General features: G+C 36.8%; 1 long non-coding RNA gene across 1 annotated transcript in view; it reads left to right on the forward strand.

Moving 5' to 3' along the window:
• LOC128313907 (uncharacterized) overlaps positions 1-24,283 on the forward strand; it is a 224,010-nt gene extending 199,727 nt beyond the window's left edge. The window contains exons 3-4 of the long non-coding RNA XR_008295003.1: positions 18,085-18,145; positions 23,418-24,283. This is a non-coding gene — a long non-coding RNA (uncharacterized LOC128313907). The remainder of the gene's footprint in view (positions 1-18,084; positions 18,146-23,417) is intronic.
• Positions 24,284-25,876: the final 1,593 nt, after the last annotated feature.

Genomic DNA, 25,876 nt, shown 5'->3' on the forward strand with positions numbered 1-25,876 from the left:
AAATCTACTGAAGCACAAAGTATTACTACCACCCTTCCCTCCAAATAAGCATGCATTATGCTCATTCATGATCATGTATGCTTGTGCACCTATGTGTGTGTATCTTTGGGGCACATTCACAGAAGTTAAATTAATAGGTTTTAATATACAGGCATGCTTAGCTTAACTACCACCAGGTCCTTTTCCAAAATGACTGCATCCGTGTTCAACCCAATAGCAGCAAACACAGCAGCAAAAAAGTTCACATTTCCCCATTCTGATCAGCACTTGCTATTTTTATTGTTATTTGAATTTTATTTCCCTTATTTCTTATGCAGTTGAGTAGTTTTCCAAATACCAATTAACCCTTTTTATTTTCCTATTGTCTCTTCTCAAGATCTCTTCGTTAAATTTTCTGTTCCATATATGAATTCTTTGTCAGTTATGTACTTTACAATATTCTTCATCTAGTGGGTCCCGCATCTTTTTAAAACTAGGTCTGTGGTAGAATTTACTTTATAACTTTGATTGTATGTATTTATTCCCCAAATTTGCTTATTTTTATAGTTTCCTTTTCCTTGATCTTTACAATCACATCCTGTATTTTTTTGTCTGTATTTTACAATTCCAGTATCTGATGTCCTTGTGGAATCTAAATCTGTTGCTGTTTTATATTCAGTGTAGTTTATTGCCTTGTGTTCTTGGTAGTCTTTGGTGCTGAGTTCATTGTGACTCCTTAATCTATAGGAATCCTGTAGCTCAAGGAGACCCTTTGTTCCAGAGAAGATTTTCATCTGTTTTTTTTTCCATGATGATTATGCAATTACCACAAAATGCAAAAATCTCAGAGTATATGTGTTTCTTCATTCACATTTTGGGCATTTTCACAAAAGCTGAATTCATTCTGATCATTTTAAGTGAAAATAAAATCCCCAGGGGCAGTTCAAACATTTCTGGGAAATATTTAAAAGAGTATTGAGGGGTGCCTGGGTGGCTCAGTCAATTAAACCTCTGATTCTTGACTTCTGTTCAGGTCATGATCTCATGGTTCATGGGTTCGAGCCCCATGTTGGGCTCTGTGGTGACAGCATGGAGCCTGATAGTGATTCTCTCTCCCTCTCTCTCTGCCTCTGCCCTGCTCACACACACAGTCTCTCTCTCTCAAAAAAAAAAAAAAAAAAATTACATAAATAAATAAATAAATAAATAAATAAATAAATAAAGGTACTGAGAGTTACCTGAAAGACATGAATATAGAACATCAATTAAAGTATGCTATATTCTAAGTGTGTTAGTGTCTTTTAAGAATTGGTGTTTGTGGAGACCAGGCAGTATTGTGGGAAAAATGTTGCCTATGGAAATAATGTGTTTGACCTTTGGGGTAATGTTTTCTGAATTCTGTGCTGGTTCTTAATGCTAATTTGATGATATTTTCTATCATCTTCTATATATACTTTTAATAAATGAGATTGGTGCAACAGAAAGATATTAAATTCCTACATTTATTTAAATGTAGAAGCTGCCACTCGCTATCTAGATCTAGTTGATGAATGCAGGTGGCTACACTAAACAACAGATTTTCAGTGTAGACAAAATAGCCTTAGAGTGGAATAAGATGTCATCTAGGACTCTCATAGCTAGAGAGAAGTCAATGCCTGGCTTTCTTTATAACTTCAAAGAACTGGCTGACTATTGTTACGGGCTAACGCAGCTGATGACTTTAAGTTGGAGTTGTGTTGGGGTGCCTGGGTGGCTTAGTTGGTTGAGTGTCAAACTTTGGCTTAGTCATGATCTCAAAGTTTGTGAGTCCAAGCCCCACATCGGGCTCATTGCTGTCAGCGTGGAGCCCGCTTCTGATCCTCTCTCTCTCTTCCCTTCGCCTGCTTGCACTCTCTCTCTCAAAAATAAATAAAATATTTAAAAAAATTAAGTTGGAGTCACTTCTGATTGGCCATTCTGAAAATTATGTTAAATCTACCCTGTGCTCTAGAAATGGAACAACAACGTCTCACTGACAGCATGTTTGTTTACAACATGTTTACTGAATATTCTAAGCCTATTGTTGAGACCTACTGCTCAAAAAAAAAGATTTCTTTCAAAATATTACTGCTCATTGACAATGCAACTGGGCATTCAACAGCTCTGATGGATATGGACAAAGATATTAATGCTGTTTTCGTGCCTACTGTCATAATGTGCTTTCTGCTACCAAGGAGTAATTTTGACTTTTAAGTCTTATTATTTAAGAGATACATTTCATAAGGTTATAGCTGCCATAGACAGTGATGCCTTTGATGGATCTGGGTAAAGTAAATTGAAAACTTTCTGGAAAAGATTCACCATTCTCAATGCCATTAAGAGCATTTGTGATTCATGGGAAGAAGTCAAAATGTCAACATTAACAGGATTTTGGAAGAAGCTGGATGACTTTGAGAGTTCAAGACTTCAGAGGAGGCAGTGACTGCAGATGTTGTGGAAAGAGCAAGAGAACTAGAACTAGAAGTGGAGCCTGAACATGTGACTGGATGGCTGCAATCTCATGATCAAACTTGCACGGATGAGGAGTCGCTTCTTACAGATGAGCAAAGAATGGTTTCTTGAGATGGAATTGACTCTTGGTATAGGTGCTGTGACAATTGTTGAAATGGCAACAAAGGATTTATAGTATTACATAAATTTCATTGATAGAGCAGTGGCAGGCTTTGAGAGGATTGACTCTAATTGTGAGAGAAGTTCTATGGGTAAAATGCTATCAAATAGCATCGCATGCTACAGAGAAATTTTTTTGTGAAAGGAGGAGTCAATTGAGGCAGCAAACATCATTGTTGTCTTATTTTAAAAAGTTGCCACAGCCATCCCAACCTTTGGCAACCACCGCCCTGGTCAGCCAACAGCCATCAACATCAAAGGCAAGACCCTCCACCAGTAAAAAATTACCACATGCTGAAAGCTCAGGTGATTGGTTAGCGTGTTTTGGCTTAAACCATTTTTTAGTTAAGGTACATACATTGTTTCTTTAGGTGTAATGCTACTACACACTTAATAGACTATAGTATAAACCTAATTTTTATATGAAGTGGGAAGCCAGCCAATTCATTTGACTAGCTTTATTGCCATGTTTGCTTTATTGCAATGATTTGGAATAAACCTGCAATATCTCCTAGGTATGCCTGTATTTGTTTAAGTGCTCAAATACTGTCCAAATTGGGCGATTTGAGTCAATGTTAATATCTCCTTGAAAAGTAAAAGAATTTACTTGCTGAATTGACCCTCTAAAAATATAAAATTGAGGTTAGATGACAGCAGAAAACTTCAAATCAGTCTGAGTTTGGGTCTAAGTGCACTCTCCCAGCTACTGACCTTGGCATCACCTTGTTGAGCAGCTAACACTCGTATGTTTTGGGATTTTGCACTAATGACTGACTTTTGCTTGATGATAGGGAAGTCCTGCTATTAGAAGTTTCTACTTCTCTGTGTAGAACTTTGGAATATCTGGGAAGCTCTATAGCTATCTGGACACACCCTTTGCTACTTCTAGCTTTAAGGACATGTCTCTCTAATCTTCCATATCCTTTATTCAAAGAGACACTCTGCATCCTCTGTGCAGGGTGACATCTTTGTCTGTCAATCACATCTTTGTCTTATTGTTGCACATACTACATTGGATCCCCAAATGGATTACATATTAAAAGACCAAGTTCAGAGGCCCAGTTTTAAGGTCAGAGGTGAAAATTAGCTTCATGGAACTGTACTTTGCATGTTACAATTAGATACTAAGTTCACTGAGCTAAAATTGTGCAAAAATTGAACTAAGCAAATGAAGATAAAGTCACTTAAAAATTGATTTATCTTAGTGCAAAGGTCATCTGGTCATGTATGGTAATTAACTGTATTGTGTGAAGTAATATAAATCTTTAGAAGTTGATAAGAAGAGTGCTAATTATTATGAAAATGAAAGACATGATTCTGGACATGTAATGTTGAAGAAGGTAAAGATGAAAATGGCCCACTAGAAAGGAATACTATAAAAGTAATTGACAAAGTCAAAGAACCTCAGAGGAACAACATTTTATGAATATGAATGCTAATCCACTTAAAAACATTTTGTATACCTGAGACCTAAGAAAGAGGCAAAGACATACAATGAAAAAACAAAAAACAAACGAACAAAAAAAAACAACAACCAAAAAAACCCAGCTATTGAGGAAGAGGATAAGGTTTTGTTAGCTGAGAGCAAAATGAATTATTTGCTTGAGTATTCCCCAAAGAAGAGGAAGGTAGTATTCTAGAAACTGCAGTGCATTCTCCTTTGGGGGAAGCAAGATGTTAAAAGGCTTCGCCATCACACTAGAGCAGATAATTAGGCAATTACAACTATTAAATTTGACAGAGCATTAGTTTAAATGCATTACTCACTAGAATTCTGAAGGAAGTAACAAATAGTATAATTTTTAGTGAATACTTTTGATAACTCATTGAGGACAACATCTTACCAGAGGGTTCAAGGGTGCTAATATATTCTTGAATTTGAAAAATGCACGCATGTGCACACACACACACATACACACACGATCCCAGGGGGAAAAAAAAACTCCCTAGGAAAGCCTAAATCTTCTGAAGTCTTTTCCTCTTTTATATGCAATTATTGCAGTGTGCTTATAGATATTAACCCACCAATCATCAAAAGACCTTTCAGAAGTAGGCAGCAAATATCATTTCAGAATCTCCTACCTTGATTTATAGGTATTAAAATAGAAACAAAAAGAAGTCACCTTGAAAACTACTGGAAAAACCCAGTCTAGGATTTAAGTAACTGACAATTACCAAACATTTGGTAATGCATAATTTAGTGATACCAGAGTCAACTTAGAACACTGTTCTTATCACCTTGCTATAAAATCTTTAAAAGGATTACTCCTGCATTTTTAAAAAGCATGAAATATTGCTACACTGAATAATAATTTAATGTGATAATCACATACTGCTTATCACTTACGTTCCAAATTCCACGTTTTACAGGTATCACAAGATCCTGCTGGTATTCATATGAATTATTGCTGCTTAGAATAAAATAAAGAACTTTTAAAACAATAGTGCTGCCCATTGCATCAGAGGTCCCACTTTATGGGGTGCCTGGGTAGCTCAGTGGGTTAAGCAACCGACTCTTGGTTTTGACTCAGGGTGTGATCTCAGGGTTCCTGAGTTCGAGCCTTACGTCAGGCTCAACGCTAACAGTGCAGAGCCTGCTTGGGATTCTCTATCTCTTCCTCTCTCTCTGCCCCTCCCACACATGTGCCCTCTCTCTCTCTCTCTCTCTCTCTCTCTCTCAAAATAAATAAAGTAAAAAACTTAAAAAAAAAAAAAGAAGAAGGTCCACCTTTGTTTCTAAAGATTAGCAGTTACTTAGTGGCATCTTTGGCATACCTGTTTTCATCGACCACTCTCACCGCATGGTTATGGAGATGGATAGCCTAGGTCAGTGACAGATAAATGATGGTCACAGTGGATCTTTGCATTAAGGTTAGACCCTTTAGGGATCTTTGCTCTTTCTGACATTGCTCCTGCTCATATTCAGTAGGGCGCGCTCTTAGGCTAGATTGAAGATTCAAGGGGCTAGGGTCTTGGCTTCCTCACCTTTGTGTTCCCTTAGCATATCAACACACTTAACTCTGGTTAATTCATTGCTGTTTGAAGAAATGGATGAATACAGGATCCTTCTAATAAGCTTTTTCTGACATTCTGCATGGATGAGTTTTGGAATCCTTTTTACATAATTCGATATTGGCTTCTATTGCAGTATTTACAATCTTGCTTTGCAATTTCTAGTTAGAAGTCCGCTGTTTCCACAGTCTGGTAACTGCTAGTTCTGGCCTAGCCACATGCTGTGCTAATGATTATATATTCAGTGCCAATCACATAGCAGATGCTCAGTAAATGTTTGCTGAATGAATAAATGCATGTGTTCCCCCCCACCTCCATCTGCAAATATATACCTCTCAATAAACAGTAACAATAATGCACATGTCCATACATTCAAAACATTTTAATATAATTTAAGATATGGCTGCATCTCAGAGATGTTTGTGATTTTACTTTAATTCTACTTCTCAAATCTGCTACCATATTTTTTCTGTGAGTGGCCCTGTGATTTTTGATTTGAGCATGAGGTTCATATCCTCTGAATTCATCAAGAATTCAGAGTGAATTAGTAGAAAGACAGTGTGGATTCGGATTTAGGAGACCAATACTCTTGTTTTGGGTTTACTTTGAAGAAATAAATTAACATCTCTGAGCTGAACACCATAATCTCTAAAGTGGTAAGATTAAACTGGGTGATATCTAAACCTTACTAACTCTAAATATCAATTATTCTAGAACAAATAAATTGAATAAACATTTATTGATTGCCGTGTAATAGAGGGGTACTAAGAGAGAGAGAATGTTCAGAGAGACAGATGGTCCTTGTTGGGATTTATGTATTCTTTAGGGCAATACTGTCTAATAGAACTTTCTATGATGGTGGGATTGCTCTATAACCTGCACTGTCCAACATAACAGACAATAAGCACATGTGACTGTGGAGCACTTGAAAGGTGATTAGTGCAATTGCAGAATTTAATTTTATTTAATTTCAATCAACTTAAAATTACTTTTTATTATTTATTTTTTTAAATATGAAATTTATTGTCAAATTGGTTTCCATACAACACCCAGTGCTCATCCCAACAGGTGCCCTCCTCAACCCTCAGTTTATTCTCAGTTTTTAAGAATATCTTATGTTTTGGCTCCCTCCCTCTCTAACCTCTTTTTTTTTTTCCTTCCCCTCCTCCAGGGTCTTCTGCTAAGTTTCTCAGGATCCACATAAGAGTGAAAACATGGTATCTGTCTTTCTCTGTATGGCTTATTTCACTTAGCATCACACTCTCCAGTTCCATCCATGTAGCTACAAAAGGCCATATTTCATTCTTTCTCATTGCCTCGTAGTACTCCATTGTGTATATAAACCACAATTTCTTTATCCATTCATCAGTTGATGGGCATTTAGGCTCTTTCCAGAATTTGGCTATTGTTGAAAGTGCTGCTATAAACACTGGGGTACAAGTGCCCCTCTGCATCAGTACTCCTGTATCCCTTGGGTAAATTCCTACTGCTGGGTCATAGGGTAGATCTATTTTTAATTTTTTAAGGAACCTCCACACTGTTTTCCAGAGTGGCTGCACCAGTTTGCATTCCCACCAACAGTGCAAGAGTGTTCCCGTTTCTCCACATCCACGCCAGCATCTGTAATCTCCTGATTTGTTCATTTTGGCCACTCTGACTGGAGTGACGTGGTATCTGAGTGTGGTTTTGATTTGTATTTCCCTGATGAGGAGCAACATTGAGCATCTTTTCATGTGCCTGTTGGCCATCCAGATGTCTTCTTTAGAGAAGTGTCTATTCATGTTTTCTGCCCATTTGTTCACTGGGTTATTTATTTTTTGGGTGTGGAGTTTGGTGAGCTCTTTATAGATTTTGGATACTACCCCTTTGTTCGATATGTCATTTGCAAATATCTTTTCCCATTCCGTCGGTTGCTTTTTAGTTTTGTTGATTGTTTCCTTTGCTGTGCAGAAGTTTTTATCTTCATGAGGTCCCAATAGTTCATTTTTGCTTTTAATTCCCTTGTCTTTGGGGATGTGTCAAGTAAGAAATTGCTGCGGCTCAGGTCAGAGAGGTTTTTCTCTGCTTTCTCCTCTAGGGTTTTGATGGTTTCCTGTTTCACATTCAGGTCCTTTATCCTTTTTGAGTTTATTTTTGTGAATGGTGTGAGAAAGTGGTCTAGTTTCAACGTTCTGCATGTTGCTGTCCAGTTCTCCCAGCACCATTTGTTAAAGAGACTGTCTTTTTTCCATTGGATATTCTTTCCTGCTTTGTCAAAGATTAGTTGGCTATACTTTTGTGGGTCTAATTCTGGGGTTTCTATTCTATTCCATTGGTCTATGTGTCTGTTTTTGTGCCAATACCATGCTGTCTTGATGGTTACAGCTTTGTAGTAGAGGCTAAAGTCTGGGATTGTGATGCCTCCTGCTTTGGTCTTCTTCAAAATTACTTTGGCTATTCGGGGCCTTTTGTGGTTCCATATGAATTTTAGGATTGCTTGTTCTAGTTTTGAGAAGAATGCTGGTGCAATTTTGATTGGGATTGCATTGAATGTGTAGATAGCTTTGGGTAGTATTGACATTTTGACAATATTTATTCTTCCAATCCATGAGCACAGAATGTTTTTCCATTTCTTTATATCTTCTTCAAGTTCCTTCATAAGCTTTCTATAGTTTTCAGCATACAAATCCTTTACATCTTTGGTTAGGTTTATTCCTAGGTATTTTATGCTTCTTGGTGCAATTGTGTATGGGATCAGTTTCTTTATTTGTCTTTCTGTTGCTTCATTATTAGGATATAAGAATGCACCTGATTTCTGTACATTTTGTATCCTGCGACTTTGATGAATTCATGTATCAGTTCTAGCAGACTTTTGGTGGAGTCTATCGGAATTTCCTTGTATAATATCATGTCATCTGCAAAAAGTGAAAGCTTGACTTCATCTTTGCCAATTTTGATGCCTTTGATTTCCTTTTGTTGTCTGATTGCTGATGCTAGAACTTCCAACACTATGTTAACAGCGGTGAGAGTGGACATCCCTGTCATGTTCCTGATCTCAGGGAAAAAGCTCTCAGTTTTATCCCATTGAGGATGATATTAGCTGTGGGCTTTTCATAAATGGCTTTTATGATGTTTAAGTATGTTCCTTCTATCCCAACTTTCTCGAGGGTTTTTATTAAGAAAGGGTGCTGAATTTTGTCAAAGGCTTTTTCTGCATCGAGTGACAGGATCATATGGTTCTTATCTTTTCTTTTATTAATGTGATGTATCATGTTGATTGATTTGCGAATGTTGAACCAGCCCTGCATCCCAGGAATGAATCCCACTTGATCATGGTGAATAATGCTTTTTATATGCTGTTGAATTCGATTTGCTAGTTTCTTATTGAGAATTTTTGCATCCATATTCATCAGGGATATTGGCTTGTAGTTCTCTTTTTTTACTGGGTCTCTGTCTGGTTTAGGAATCAAAGTAATGCTGGCTTCATAGAACGAGTCTGGAAGTTTTCCTCCCTTTCTATTTTTTGGAATAGCTTGAGAAGGATAGGTATTATCTCTTCTTTAAATGTCTGGTAGAACTCTCCTGGGAAGCCATCTGGTCCTGGACTCTTATTTGTTGGGAGATTTTTGATGACTGATTCAATGTCTTCACTGGTTATGGGTCTGTTCAAGCTTTGTATTTCCTCCTGTTTGAGTTTTGGAAGTGTGTGGGTGTTTAGGAATTTGTCCATTTCTTCCAAGTTGTCCAGTTTGTTGGCATATAATTTTTCATAGTATTCCCTGATAATTGCTTGTATTTCTGAGGGATTGGTTGTAATAATTCCATTTTCATTCATGATTTTATCTATTTGGATCATCTCCCTTTTCTATTTGAGAAGCCTGGCTAGAGGTTTATTAATTTTGTTTATTTTTTCAAAAAACCAACTCTTGGTTTCGTTGATCTGCTCTACAGTTTTTTTTTCGATTCTATATTGTTTATTTCTGCTCTGATCTTTAGGATTTCTCTTATTCTGCTGGGCTTAGGCTGTCTTTGCTGTTCTGCTTCTATTTCCTCTAGGTGTGCTGTTAGATTTTGTATTTGGGATTTTTCTTGTTTCTTGAGATAGGCCTGGATTGCAATGTATTTTCCTCTCAGGACTGCCTTCGCTGCATCCCAAAGCATTTGGATTGTTGTATTTTCATTTTCATTTGTTTCCATATATTTTTAAATTTATTTTCCAATTGCCTGGTTGATGCATTCATTATTTGGTAAGGTGTTCTTTAACCTCCATGCTTTTGGATGTTTTCCAGACTTTTCCTGTGGTTGATTTCAAGCTTGATAGCATTGTGGTCTGAAAGTATGCATGGTATGATTTCAATTTTTGTATACTTATGAAGGGCTGTTTTGTGACCCCGTATGTGATCTATCTTGGAGAATGTTCCATGTGCACTTGAGAAGAAAGTATATTCTATTGCTTTGGGATGCAGAGTTCTAAATATATCTGTCAAGTCCATCTGATCCAATGTATCATTCAGGGCCTTTGTTTTTTTATTGACCGTGTGTCTAGATGATCTATCCATTTCTGTAAGTGGAGTGTTAAAGTCCCCTGCAATTACCACATTCTTATCAATAAGGTTGCTTATGTTTGTGAGTAATTGTTTTATATATTTGGGGGCTCCCGTATTTGGCACATAGACATGTATAATTGTTAGCTCTTCCTGATGGATAGACCCTGTGATTATTATATAATGCCCTTCTTCATCTCTTGTTACAGCCTTTAATTTAAAGTCTAGTTTGTCTGATATAAGTATGGCTACTCCAGCTTTCTTTTGACTTCCAGTGGCATGATAAATAGTTCTCCATCCCCTCACTCTCAATCTGAAGGTGTCCTCAGGTCTAAAATGAGTCTCTTATAGACAGCAAATAGATGGGTCTTGGTTTTTTTTATCCATTCTGATACCCTAAGTCTTTTGGTTGGTGTATTTAGTCCATTTAAATTCCGTGTTATTATAGAAAGATATGGGTTTAGAGTCATTGTGATGTCTGTAGGTTTCATGCTTGTAGTGATGTCTCTGGTACTTTGTCTCACAGGATCCCCTTAGGATCTCTTGTAGGGCTGGTTTAGTAGTGATGAATTCTTTCAGTTTTTGTTTGTTTGGGAAGACCTTTATCTTTCCTTCTATTCTAAATGCAGACTTGATGGATAAAGGATTCTTGGGTACATATTTTTTCTGTTCATCACATTGAAGATTTCCTGCCATTCCATTCTGGCCTGGGAAGTTTCAGTGGATAGGTCTGCCACTAGTCTTATCAGTCTCCCTTTATATGGTAGAACATGTTTATCCCTAGCTGCTTTCAGAATTTGCTCTTTATCCTTGTATTTTGCCAGTTTCACTATGATAATGTCATGCAGAAGATCGATTGAGGTTATGTCTGAAGGGAGTTCTCTGTGCCTCTTGGATTTCAATGCCTGTTTCATTCCCCAGATCAGGGAAGTTCTCAGCTATGATTTGTTCAAGTACACTTTCAACCCCTTTCTCTCATTCTTCCTCTTCTGGAATTCCTAGTATACAGATATTGCTCCATTTGATTGCATCACTTAGTTCTCTAATTCTCCCCTCATACTCCTGGATTTTTTTCTCTCTCTTTTCCTCAGCTTCCTCTTTTCCCATAATTTTATCTTCTAATTCACCTATTCTCTCCTCTGCCTCTTCAATCCGAGCTGTGGTCACCTCCATTTCATTTTGCACCTCATTTGTAGTATTTTTAGCTCCTCCTGACTGTTTCTTAGTCCCTTGATCTCTGTAGCAATAGGTTCTCTGCTGTCCTCTATACTTTTTTCAAGCCCAGCGAGTAATTTTATGACTATTATTCTAAATTCTTGTTCCATATATTGCTTAAATCATTTTTGATCAATTCGTTACCTGTTGCTACTTCCTGGAGTTTCTTTTGAGGAGAATTCTTCCATTTCGTCATTTTCGATAGTCCCTGGGGTGGCAGGGAACTGCAGGGCACTTCCCTTGTGCTATCTGGAGTAACTTGTGTTGGTGGGTGCGGCTGCAGTCAGACCTGTTGTCTGTCCCCAGCCCACTGCTGGGGCCACAGTCAGACTGGTGTGTACCTTATCTTCCCCCCTCCCAGGTGCAAGGTTCACTGTGGATTAGTGTGGTCCCTGTTTGGGCTACTTGCACACTGCCAGGCTTGTGGTGCTGCTTTGATGAGATCTGGTGTATTAGCCAGGGTGGATCCACAAGGTGCACAGGGGTGGGAGGGGCAGTCTTAGCTCGCTTTGCCATTGGTGGTCCCCTGTGGGAGGGGCCCTGCAGCACTGGGGGGGAGGCAGATAGACCTGTTGGAGGGATGGATCCATAGAAGCACAGTGTTGGGTGTTTGCGCGGTGCAAGCAAGTTCGGTGACAGAAACTGGTTCCCTTTGGGATTTCGGCTGGGGAATGGGAGAGGGAGATGATGCTTCCCAGCGCCTTTGTTCCTTGCGGAGCTGAGCCCTGTCTTTGGGGGCTCAACACCTCTCCCTCCCGGTGTCCTCTCGCCCTCCCACTCTCTGAGCAGAGCTTTTGACTTTTAACATTCCAGATGTTAAATCCTACTGGCTGTCAGAACTCATGGTGTCCGGTCCCTCCACTTTTGCAAGTCTGACTCGGGGGCTCTGCCTTGCTGGGCGGGCTGGCTGCCCCTCCACCACCCCGGCTCCCTCCTGCCAGTCCGTGTAGTGCTCACCACCTCTCCGCCCTTCTTACCCTCTTCCGTGGGCCTCTCGTCTATGTATGGCTCCAGAGAGTCCGTTCTGCTAGTCTTCTGGCGGTTGTCTGGGTTATTTAGGCAGATGTGGGTGGAATCTAAGTGATCAGCAGGAGGAGGTGAGCCCAGCGTCCTCCTACACCGCCATCTTCTCTCCAATCAACTTGAATTTATAAGCCACATGCAACTATATTGGACAGTGCAGGTATAGACAGACAGCTATGTGAAAAAATAACGTGACTGTAGTAAATTTAAAAGCAAAAGTACAATAGAGGACAAAAGATTAAATTCAAAGAAATTTCTTTGTGTTTTAAAAAAGTATATCAAACTTGGCTGACTCAGTCAGTAGAGAATATGACTCCTGATCTTGGGGTTGTAAGTTCAAGCCCCACATTGGGCATAGAGATTCCTTAAAAAAAACTAATTAAAAGTAAAAAAGCATATCAAACATAAAGAAAATGGATTTTAAAAATTACATAATATACATGGAGATTAGTTGAGTACTCAAGTGTTTGTGTAAATATCTTTTTAGTATTGTAGAAATGACCTTAGGTAAGGAATTTTTTCAGAACATCTAAATCTGTTTATAACACAGATTTTTAGCTAAGAATTAGAAAATACTGAGGAGCAGAGCAAACATAATCATGTTTTGTATAATCGGTTTATGGGATTCAAAATGACTATTATGATCCCATATAACCGTAATGAGTACAGGGATGAAAACAATCATAGAGGCCAGAATCAAAATTAATGTACAATATAGGCCCTGGCTTGAGAAAATGACAGGGTAAAATGATTGTGCAAGTGTATTAATTTATTAAAATTCTCACTATAAAATATTTTGGTAAAAATAGAGTCATAAAATCTGTTTAGAAACATTTAAGAAAGAGAAAGTGACTATAGTCACAGCATGGATTCCAGATCAACCAAGTTATTTGGCAGGTCATAATGAAAATTAAACCATGTTTGGAATAGTATGCTAGGTACATGTCTGATCACTATATTATTCTCTTGAATGAACATTACTGAAATTACAGAGGTAGGATGGAACACAACCAAACAAACTTAAAATTTTAAAGGACAGAGCATTATTCATGAGGAATAATTATCCATCTTAGCAAATGTGGCCTTGAAAAAGATGACTAAGGGGTGAACCCCAAGAGGTTTATTGGTAACAGCAAGGAAAGGCTGGATTGATAATGACCTGAAATTGAAAAAGAAGAAATATAAATTAGGAAACACTTTCTGATTGAAAGAGTCAATCAGACAAAACAACAACAACAAAAACATACAACTTGCTAAGGAAGATAGTGTCAATACTAGGGACATCAAAAATTGGTTCAATGATAAATTTAGCTCTTGGTAAAACTTTATGAAAGAAATATTGGTAACAGTAAATTGAATACACAGGATATAGTGTATATATTAAAAGAATAAAATTTTAGTTTAGTTCTGTCTTAAGCATCTGGAGGGAAAATGCAGAGAAAGTATAATATAGTAGAAGGGGCATTGACATTGGAGATGGGAAGATGTATTTGAATTCGCATTCTGCCACTGCTAACTCAACTTGAGTCAAATTGCTTTACCTCTCTGAATCTGAGTTTCCAAAGCTGCACCAAGTTTAATGAGACCTACTTAAGAGAGTTGTTTTCATGTTTAATGAAATAATGTGTGGAAAATGCCTAGCATTATACCTAGGTATTCTTGTGTTCCTTATAAACAAGGGCCTCGATTCAGTCAACTGTAATATACATGTATACACCAGTCAGAACAATTCCTTCTAATATTTATTGAACATTACCCCACGAGAGGCATTCTCCTAGGTACCAGCTGTATAAATAGAGGAAGGAAGCTGTGTTCATTGCCCTCAAGGAATCACAGCCTAATCAGGCAATAGACTCATAAATAACAGTTACATAAGTCAAATCATGAGAAGGGTTCTAAACAGCCTTGAACAAGTGCTTTGGGAAAAGAGAAAGGCAAGATTGGAAGAGGATGAGCAGGATAACAATCCATACAAAATCAGATAAACTATTTGATCTTGGCATAAGTGTGTCCTGTCACTTCATTAGTTTTAAGAGTTCATTCATTTATTTCTTTAACAAATATTCATTTAGCACCTACAGTATTCCAGGCTCTGGAACACAATGATGAAGGAGGTGCAGTAGTGCCTGCCCTCACTGGAAACATAATCTGGTCTAAAATGAATTGGAGAGCCATGCCACCCTTCATTACAAGATTGTCGATAGGGGATATATGGAAGCAGGAGTAAATTTCATCACATGGCTCCCATGTCTTACAATGTTTCGATTAAAAGAAGCCCCAAGGGCAAATCAGAAGGGTAAAAACTTCCATCAAAAGTAGTATGTAGACTGAAGGGTGTTTATGTGGAAAGGGATGGGGTCAGTCCTCATTGGGTTAGTGAAAGAGTAGAATGAATTCCATGCATAAGGGAGAATATTTGGCTTTAAAATGAGGATTAATCTCAGGTTTCTCTTAACACAAGGGGACAGAGGCAGCCTTTTCTCTCATCCATTGCCCTTCTGGTATAGGACTAATCTTTTTAAACCTCAATGCTGAATAAATGTTTGTTTACTAAATTAATAAATACATGAACATCTTTAAATTATGAGGCTTAAATTTTTATTCTAAAATATACATTGTTGGTAATTTCTATATTAATAATTGTTCTTTTTGTTGAGGCTGACATTTTAGTTGCCCTCCTCAAAGATCTGGTATTTATGAGGAAATTCAGAGTCATATTACTGCAAAAAGTAACTAAATATTGAGCTTACATTATATTTCTCCTTTCTCCAGACACCCTCTTAACCTGTTCTACAGCCTGACCGAAACATTTATGTCAAAAGATGGTATTTCATGAACATGAGGAAATGCTTTTTTTTTTAAATGCTTTGCCATTTGAAATTTGAATGCCCTTCTTTGTCTTTTTGCCCAGAAAGCCATAAAAAGCAGGTAGTGCTAACAGCCATTAGAATTACCTGGTGCAGTTAAGGCCATATAAGCACTTAGCCAGATTTATTTGAAAATGGTTGCATTTAACAAACCACCCAAATATCAGTTAAATGATCTATGGACAAAAATTGTAAAACAGTCTAATAAATTTCTGGTGCTTAAAAATATATTGGTAGCAGATAAGAAGAATGCTATCACACTCAACAAAAAGATCAAGGGGGTTGACTTTATATTTAAAGAGAACCAGAAATCAGATCCAAAAATACTAACATTTAGGTATGTTCCTGATACTGGGTGTGTGAGTTGAAAATAATGTAGCTTTTTTTTTTAATTGCTAATCGATTTACTAGGTAGCCTCCATAATCTAGATTAAATTTTCCCTTGTTTCTAGGAGAGTCAACACAAATTCTTAGAATTTTCTGCAGCACAGGGCTATAGTACTTACCTTTTCTCTTTCTCTCTATCCCTCTCTCTGTCTCTGTCTGTCTGTCTGTCTCTCTCTCACACTCACACACACACACACACACACACACACACACACACACACACACAGTTTCTAACTTTAGAATGAAGTTAATGAATTAACTTCAGAATGAAGTTAGGAGTTTTGCCTGTCTTTTTGGTCCCCTTAGAGGAAGAGAATAAGATTTGAACTCAGCTTTGGTTTACTTAGCTTAAGACTGTCTGATGAGAATGCAAAACAAATTTTAAACCCTTTGTGATTTGTTTGGTATCATTTGTTCAATACTTTTTGGAAAGACAACCACAGATAACACTATGGGAGACAACAAGGACTAGATGTATTAACAATAACTCTAGGTTTATAATGTCTTTCTCTTCTGACTGTGATTAGCTGTCAGAATCTCTTCAGAATCTCTCTTAAAACAATGCAACTTCAGGGATAATTTAATATCCCAAGTTCAAAATGTGCTTAAATACGAATGGTTTACAATGAGTTTGAGGCACAATAAAAATTTTGTGTTTTAGAGACCCAGGTCATGCTTTTGCCGATAGACTGTCTCTCTGGGTGAGTCACTGAACTCTGATTCTTTTGTTGTCCATCTGTCACCAAGTGAATGACCTGCCTTTTTCCTTGACAAAGGAATAAATAAACATTTCCTAGGTTTTTCAAATGCCAATTCGATCCAAATGTTGAATGCAACTGAAAACAAATGCCGTAAGACAAAAGAGGAAGGCTTTGTCGTTATGACAGCTGGAAAATACAAAACACCGGAATACTGTTTGTCCCACACACAGTGTTAAATATTGTAGCTGATTTTCATTCATTGAATAGATGCTTTTGGGGGACGTTGTGTAAACAAAACCAATTTTAATGTTTTAAAATCAGTGAGGATTTTTCTGCATTAAAATTGCTAACAGATCATCGGTAAGTAGAGTGTTGACTTGATCTCTTTTACCCACAGTGGTGATAAGTTTGCTCTGAACCAATAAACTATCTATACAGTCTCAACTGATCCCTATTGTGATTGAAATGTTTCTGAGACAGCTGGCCAGGATTATTGGAGGCATAATATGTGACTGAAGAACAGATGTCTTCTTCGTTTGAAGTTAACCAGTCTGTTTAGGACTCAACCTTTGACCTTATGCTTAAGAGTACACAGAACTAGTCAAATTAACTGGTCCCATTTCCCCTCTCTCATAGCCACCAGGGAATATGCTTAAAGAAAGAATAGGATATAACAGGTGTTGTGATCTCTACTAAGGGACCATTGATTATCTCAAGTTCACTTTTCCTAAGTTGCAAGAACATAAAATCTAGTGAAATATTCTAGTACTGGGACATCATTTATCTTGCATTGTAGTTTGGCTAGATAGGATTATTGTCTTTTAAATTTTCTATAACTGGGTGATAAATTGCCATAATTTGATCTGTCTCCTATAATTTTAGATATCATTCTGTTAGACAAATAAAATTAAAATGGCAAAAGCCCTTAATATAACCATGGGATATTAAGATGTTTTCCCTATGAGGAAATGAAGCCCACCCCCACTGAAATGCAAGAGGAGGAAAGAGCCTTTGTCCTAATTCTGAGCTAGGGTAAGAGGTGATAAGAAAACTTGATATGGCCCAATGACACAAGTTTTATTTTCTGATTTTAGATTTCTTATTAGATGTTCCCTCTTAAGAGTGAGATTGTGAAAGGAGAAGTTAAGTACCTTACCATATGCTGCAGATTGAGTACTTGTCTCCCCCAATTCATATTTTGTGATGGTATTTGGAGGTGGGGTTTTTGGGAGGGTGGAACCGTCATGAGTGAGGCTAGTGCTCTTATAAAAGAGACCCTAGAGAGCTCCTTTACTTTTCTGCCTTGTGAGGGTACAGCAAAAAGACAACTGTCTAACAACCAGGATGCAAGCATTCAGCAGACACCGAATCGGCTGCTGTCTTGGTTGTAGACTGCCCAGCCTCTAGAACTGTTTGTCATTTAAGCCACCCAGTCTAAGGTATTTTCATTATAGCAGCCTAAATAGGCTAAGATACTTTATTTCCCTGGAGGCTGACATGGTCTAGAGTTATTCATGCTTCTATCTCTGAGACAGTCATCCAGGTATCATAGTATTCCTGCCTTTATATAAGTTAGTTTATAAAGATCAGGCTGGCAAAGAGGTGTTATGACAGACGGTACTTTGAAAACAAAGTCTTCACTCTGATAGCCCTTCTCAAGTACATTCAATGAAGGTCAGATGAGGATAAAAAACTAACTCTTGACAATACTGATATCTTTCACTTAAGGGTCTTCTGTTTGATCTGCAGCAAGAAGAAAACACTGCTCCTCTACTACATGATGCACTTGGTAAGTAAATGATCCAAAAATGTATTCTGGGATGGATTCATTCATCTACTCTATTTCTGAGTATTTTTGGCCAAAAAGTACGCAACTTTATTAGTTACAGCATCTATTCAACTTTAATGAGAAAAAAACCTATAATCAATATTGGATATTACTTCTGCTGACATTATACAAACCATATGTTTCATTTTACTTAAAAGTTAATAGTTTAATATGAAAGCCAATGTATGTTTTTCTATTTACATTTGAAAAATAAGTACTTCCTTTGTAAATGTGTGTTATCTAGACTTTCAATGTCTTTAACTTCCTTAGGATCCTATCATCTACTTCAAGGTAATATTAATCCCAGGCATTTCCATTCACGTGAAATAACCATAGAGGTTCATACTTCTCAATGTTTTTATCCCACTTATTGATAAGACATACTGAAATTCTACTTAATTGTTTTCACCATCTCAGATTCCAAAGTTTGAGAGAATAATTTCTCAAACTTATAATTAGCTAGTGTGAAAAAACAAAAAAAAAATTATTTATCATGTATATCTTCATCAAAGACTAAGCTTGTAAATGTAATAATCAAGAAGTATTACTTAGTAAAAAGATAAAATAAAGAAAAAGAAAGAATTTAAAACTTCAGTACTACTGAAGCCATCATTCTTCATTAGTGTTACATAACATTATATAACTTTGAAAGTTTATATTCTTTGAAGAAAGGTACTGTAAAACTTTTTTTACAAATAAGAAAAATAGGGGCACCTGGGTGGCTCAGTTAGTTAAGCATCTGACTTTGGTTCAGGTTATGATCTTGAGGTGAGTGAGCTCAAGCCCTTTGTCAGGCTCTCTGCTGCCAGCGCAGGTTTCCTTTTGATCCTCTGTCCCTCTCTCTCTGCCCTTCCTGCTTGTGTGTGCTCTCTCTCTCTCTCACAAAAAGAAACATTAAAAAAAAAGAAAAAGAAAGACATGAAAGTAATTAAACTTAAGCATTTCTATGAGAGGCACTGAATGGAATCAATGACCAAAAGTTAGGCAAAAGAAAAAAAAAAAGAAAAGAGAAAGAAAAAAAGAATTCAAGGGGCGCCCGGGCGGCTCAGTGGGTTAAGTGTTTGACTTCGGCTCAGGTCATGATCTCACAATTTGTGGGTTCAAGCCCTGCATCGGGCTCTGTGCTGACAGCTCAGAGGAGCCTGCTTTGGATTCTGTGTCTCCCTCTCTCTCTCTTTGCCCTTCCCCTGCTCACACACTCTCTCTCTCTCTCAAAAATATATAAACACTAAGAAAATATTTAAAAAATTCAAGTTTAGCTTTGATAATTTCTAAATATGTAAAATTTAATAACTTACTTAAAGTCTGTAAATTTTAGTAGTATTTTCTCCCCAATAGTTTTATTATAAAGATGTAATACAACCATATATGTAAAATGCATAATGGGATCTCTGTTCTCATCACCATTATCACTTCTGCCAACTTTCATATAGGTGCTCTTTTCATTTAAGTGTGCTCTTAATAGGTGTAACCTATCCCTTTATAAATGGTTGATTTTGAAGGCTATGATTAGTTTACCAAAATACACAATTAGAAATATTGATTTGTAGAATGAATGTAGAAAAATCTCATAGATATAGAAAATGTTAAAAAAAACCCACGGAAGTGTTTTCTGAAAATGTGGCTCCATTCACACTTTTTCAGTGTTGGAGACTCTGCTAAGCATTGTAACCTATATAGAGCTACAAATCTGTGTGTGTGTGTGTGTGTGTGTGTGTGTGTGTGTGTGTGTGTAAGTAGAAGGAGGAAGAAAGGAAGGAGATTGGAGAATAAAGAATGATCTCTCTAACCCTCTCTATCTCACCTTTATTCTCCCATGGGAAATTAGGCCAAATAGAGAAAAACAAGCTTGGATAAAAGCCAAAAGGTCAGTGTATTACTAATTAGGTAAATAAACAGTGTGCTATAAAACCTTTTTAATTTGTTACCAGGATCATTTAGAATAGCATGAAATTTGAAATAAGTGCTATTCCCTAGCCTATTAGATAAGATTTCCCCATTAAAATTAGTCATTTAATCCAAAATAAAAAAATATATATAATTTGAGGTGGAAATTGGGTCCCAGGGGTACTTTAGGTTGCTAAATTGGTTAGATAACTTGAAGTGAATGTCACTAAATAGCCACAAGTAAGCCATAAGTGAAAGAATGATCCGTGAACTACTCTGATTACTTGTCAACAGCAGAAGAGGGAGCAGCTTAGACTATAAAGGATGTAACCTTTGCAGATGACTTCCTCATATTGACAAGTAATCTGGACAATTTATTGCTTTTCTTTGAAGGTTCATACATGCAGAGCTGTCGTATAGGTTTAATGAGATACAGACATCTGATATTCAAACCCCTTTTGCTCAGAATTGCCCTTCTATTCTAATTAACTAGGTTTTATGGTATTTTTATTTGTTTTCTAGTCTCCTTTTTGGCCTTAATTAAAAGAGACAGTATGATAAAATGGCTGTTTCCTTTCTGCAACACATTCGGTGATGTTTGCAAGTTTAACTCAAGCTTCTGGATAAGAGCATGGCACATGGGTTGGAACATGCGTTACGTTCCAGATATCAAAGTTAGCTTTAGTTTGACTTTGTGAGATTCTAAAAGCAGCTGTGCTTTGTTGCACTTGCTTAGATCCCAACAGTGATTTAGTTCTGAGGATTATATATTTGTCTCTTATGTGTCAAAAGTCCTATCCCTTGTGACTTTACAACTCTGTTTTTGTATTTAATGTAAAAGTATGATAGCTTCGCATTGATGATTGTCAGCAGTTGCTATTTATCATCTGTCAAAATTTTTCTCATGGGAGGGCAGAAAATCAAATGGATTATGGCTGTTTTTTTAGTTGCTTCAAGGAATCTTGCATGACACAAGGCAGAGAAAAAAAAAAAGAATGGTAAAATGACTCCTTGACAACTAACTTAGCATTCAGATAAATCTGTGATTTTATGCACATAACAGAACTGTCATTCACCCTGACAAAATAGCATATTTTAAAGTGTTATGTCAATTTGCTTGTTTGACCTCTAGGTTGCTTTACCACCTGGCCTGGTAGTTACATAGTTTTGCAGTTACTTGTTTCTAGTGAAACAATAAACTAAGCTGGTTTGATGGCACCTCTGAAGAGTGTGAATGGGATCCAGTTGTTGGATTATTCTCCTTTCAGATTTTCCATCTGATTGCTGAGATTATCATCAAATTCTGGTGACTTGTCAAAATTGGGGAAGTCAATCTCATTGAAGAGAGATGAGTGGAATTTTAGCAATTCATTTTTATTGAATTAAAATGGGCTGCGTTTGGAGATATAAATTATGACGTTGGAAGTCAGTGATTACATCTGTAGGAAGTCAATGGAATCCGCTACTAGAAATTTTGGAGTAATAAACATGCCACCCTTATAGAGCCATATAAAAATGCTAATTGTGTCTTAGGAATTATCATGTTGGCCAATAGATAGGGAATTTATAGGACTACCAGATTCTCATGAAGTATCTGTTGTTAACTTTGAATTTCACTGTAGATGTAAATATAGAGGTATGTTCTAGCCCACAGTTTTTCAATCTCAAATAATGATATTTGGGCTGAAAAACTCTATGTGGTCTGTCTTGTGCATTATAAAATGTTTAGCGATAGCCCTGACCTCTTCCCACTAGATGTCTTCCCACTAGAACCACTCATTCATTCTAACAGGGCTTTAAATAAAGTTTTTCTTGTCCTATAATCTAACAGGGCTTTAAATAAAGTTTTTCTTGTCCTATAATCACAGCCAACACACTAAACAGAAAAAAGACTTCAACTACTCTAATTCTAAGTTCAAGGAATTACCATGAATTAGGCAAACTATTGCTCTGAGGGCTTAAGAGAGGTCAGCTTCAAACTACTGCAAACTCCTACCCCCAACAACCACTGCTCTACTAACCAACAATAACAGAAAACAGGGAGAATTTTCGTTTTTTAGGAATTTAGTGTTTATGGGAAAATGCTAGACCTTCTCTTCTAGGAGAAGCAAAGATTGCTTTATCCTCCCTTAAGATAAAGGGAAGTTTTTCAAGAGAATAATTCCTAAATATCGAGTGTGGTAGCATATTTAAATACTGTTCATCTCTTTTCAGGGACCAGATATCCTTAAGAGAAGGAAAGAGTCACTGAACAAAAATTATTAATGTATTAGAGTTCCAAAAATGTCTTCTTTCTTTATATGCTAAAGAGAGTTCTGGCCTTTGCACTCTTAGTTTGTTGCCCTCTTTCCAAAGAAGATTATGCTCTTGCCAGATGGTTTGCTAGGTTTTTGTAATGCAAAATCAGTATAAGGAGAGGAAAACAGAATTTGGGAAATAGCAGATTAAGGAGAGAGGGGGAGTAGAGGGACAATATCCAGATGGCATATGTGTCCTCTGTAATGTAGAGATACAGCTTGGAAAGATTTTTCTTCTTAGAAAAATTAACATTAAAAAAGAGACAAAGTGAAAAAAAATGAGAGAAAGAGTGACCGCATTGAAAGAATTCATCAATAGCTGATTCAAGATCGTTTTTCATGTCCAGAGTTAAATGCCCAATGATGCCTAATTCAGAAGACTATAAGATATAGCTACTGAATAAATGTAATATGGTCCTAAACGTAGCAGACACATATCACACAGCAACCTCTAAATGGAGAGAAAGTGTAGTAGACCTCAGATTTATCAATATAATTTTTTCTTTAAAATTTTTTTTAATGTTTATTTATTTTTGAGAAAGCCAGAGACAAGCAGGGGAAGGTCAGAGAAAGAGGGAGACATAGAATCCGGAGCAGGCTCCAGGATCCAAATGGTCAACACAGAGCCTGACACAGGGCCCGAATCCACAAACCATGAGATCATGACCTGAGCGAAAGTCGGACACTTAGCTGACTGAGCCACCCAGGTGCCCCTCAATATAATTCTTTCTTAATCGAGAGCAAAATATTAGACAGTTGCTGAAGCATCATCCCTGATAGGATTCTCATCAGTTGGAAAAACAATTTGAACTTGGGGACAAAGCATTATTAATGGGTTGTTGCAGAAATGATTTTTCTAAGAGCTTCTTCCTTAAATGTTGGAGAAAGGAAGGAGGGATAGGGGAAGAGGAGGTCTCCTTGCCTACCTGGCCATATGTAGTCATGGAGTGGTATCCCTTAAGTGGATGCAGAATGAATGATCATCAATGAGCATCAAAGGCTGCTGAAGTGTTGGTTTCACCCTGACTCCCTCTATCATTACATTACAGGCTTCTAAACCCCAAGCTAACCAGACTGTCCTATATCCTCTATCTGCTCCATTCACCTGTATATCCCTTCTTGTGGAGCCATGGAAAACCGTGGAGCAAGGCAAGGTGGGGATTACCTCCATCTTTTTCAAGACACACATTATTGTGATATCTTTAAGTACTGTTGACCTTCCAGCTATAGATATCCCCACACGAAAATTGTACAGTTTTGATATTCAAAAGTACCCCCAAATCTCAGAAAATACATAAAAGGTGTATTTTTGTTTGTTTTGTTTTTTTTCCTCCTCCATGATAAAGGAGGGAACTGAAAAGGGCAATGTGGTAAAATGTCTAAGTTTCCAGAATGCTCTGTCAGAACATAGCAACATATTCCACTCCACTGAGATGGAATTAAGGGTGTTGCAGCTCAACAAACACGGAGTTGAGGAATGAAACAGTCTCCATGACTCCAGACACACTCTATTTCTAGTCTGTTACTCATTTGCCATCTTTTTCTATTGGGAACTTGCATATTGCCTCTTGTGTCTTTCTGCGCTCACTGTGGCTCAGGCCATCACTGTTGATTTTCACAGGCTTGAGAGTAGGGAATTAGTGCCTCAAATGCTTACCTCCAGTAATGATAACATTTCTTGAATATTTACTGTGTGTAGGCTGTTCAAATTTTGTGTGTATGTGTGTGAGCTTTTAAGTATAACAGGCTTATACATAAGTAGATGAAACATGTACAGCTGTAGGAGTTGTTACAAAATGAACATACCCAGGTTAACCACTACCCTGACCATGCTGCTTCTCTACCACTAATACATAGCTACTCTCCCCATCCCCAAATATAACCTGTATTCTGACTTCAAATACCATATATTAACTCTGGCTTTCTTAGAACTTTATATCAATGGAATCATATTGTATGCATTCTTTTGTGTCTGGCTTCTTTAACTCAACTTTGTAATTGTAAGATTAACCCATGTTTGTGAATGTTTGTACACTCTCATTGCTGTATAGCTTATTTATCCATTATACATTTGTTATTATGATTAATATATGAGTATTCTTGTACATGCTTATTGGTGATATATTTCTGTTATGTCTATACTCAGGAAAGAAATACCCATTTATGCTCCCAGTAGCAATTATCTGACAGTTCAGTTGCTCTGTATTACTGTCGATACCTCATATTATCTGTCTTTTTAATTTTAGCTATTTGGTGGGTATTTGTATATCTTACTGCGATTTTAATTTGCTTATCCTTTATGATTACTGTTGTTGAGACTGTTCCGAATTTGTGTGTATGCGTATGAACTTTTAAGTATGTTATTTAGTACCCTCTCACATTTTTCTTGTCAGTATAAATATCCTTTTTTGTGAAGTTCAAGACTTTTGCCCAATAGTCAATTGAGATGTCTACATTTCTCATGTTGATTTAAAGGACTGGGAGGAGGGGATGGATATACATGAATACTTTGTTAAAGATGTAAATATTTATGCTTCGTGGATATTTTTTATTTCTTTATGGCATCTTTTGTTGAAAGAACAGGTCTTAATTTAAATACCGTTAAATTTAAACCTTTTTGTTGTCATTGTTGTTCCTCATACTTAGTGCTTTAATGTCCTTCCCTATCTCAAGGTCATGAAGAAATTTCCAAAAAAAATTTTTTTTGTTTGTTTTCTTTCTAACTTTTAGCTTCACAATCCATATGGGATTGATTTTTTTTTTTTTTTGTACAGTAGGAAGTATGGGTTAAGTCGTTTGTTTCCATGTGCAGATCTAATTGATCCACTATTGTTTATTGAAAAGATTATTCTATCTCAACTGCACTACATTGTGACATTTTAAAAAATCAAGTGACAGTTTCAGGCAGCAAATCTTTGGATTTTCTTCTGTTCCATCAGACCATTTGTCTGTTCTTACCACATTTTGTTAATTACTACTGTTTTAGAATACATTTTGGTATTTGGTATGTATGTTTATCTTCTTCAAACTTGCCTCCAATTTTGTTCTTCTTTAAGCTCACCTTTGCTCTTTTGAGCCCCTATATAAATTTTAAAATCAGTGTGTTGACACAGCCCCTCTTCCACCACTAACATACACATATACACTTTAAAAAAATCTGCCAGAATTTTTACTGGAATTGTAATGAATCCATTGGTCAATTTGAGAAAATTTACTTTTTGTTTTAAATGTTCAGTTTTTCAAACCATGAACATATCTATTTCTTCACATTCAAAAATTTTTTTCATTAATATGATCAGTGTTCAAGTGAAGTGTGCTAAAATTTCCCAATATTATTTGGATTTTTCTTTTTCTCCTTTTTTATTGGGAAATTTTATTGGAAAAGGATTCCTATATCTATGTCATTTTATGTGTACAAATTTTTATATTTATTCTTCATTGTGTATGTACATGTATATCATCATGAAATATCTGTCCTTAACTCTAATAATACTTTTGCTTTATAACC

This window comes from Acinonyx jubatus, chromosome C1 (genome assembly GCF_027475565.1).
Source record: "Acinonyx jubatus isolate Ajub_Pintada_27869175 chromosome C1, VMU_Ajub_asm_v1.0, whole genome shotgun sequence".
Classification (NCBI taxonomy): Eukaryota; Metazoa; Chordata; class Mammalia; order Carnivora; family Felidae; genus Acinonyx; species Acinonyx jubatus.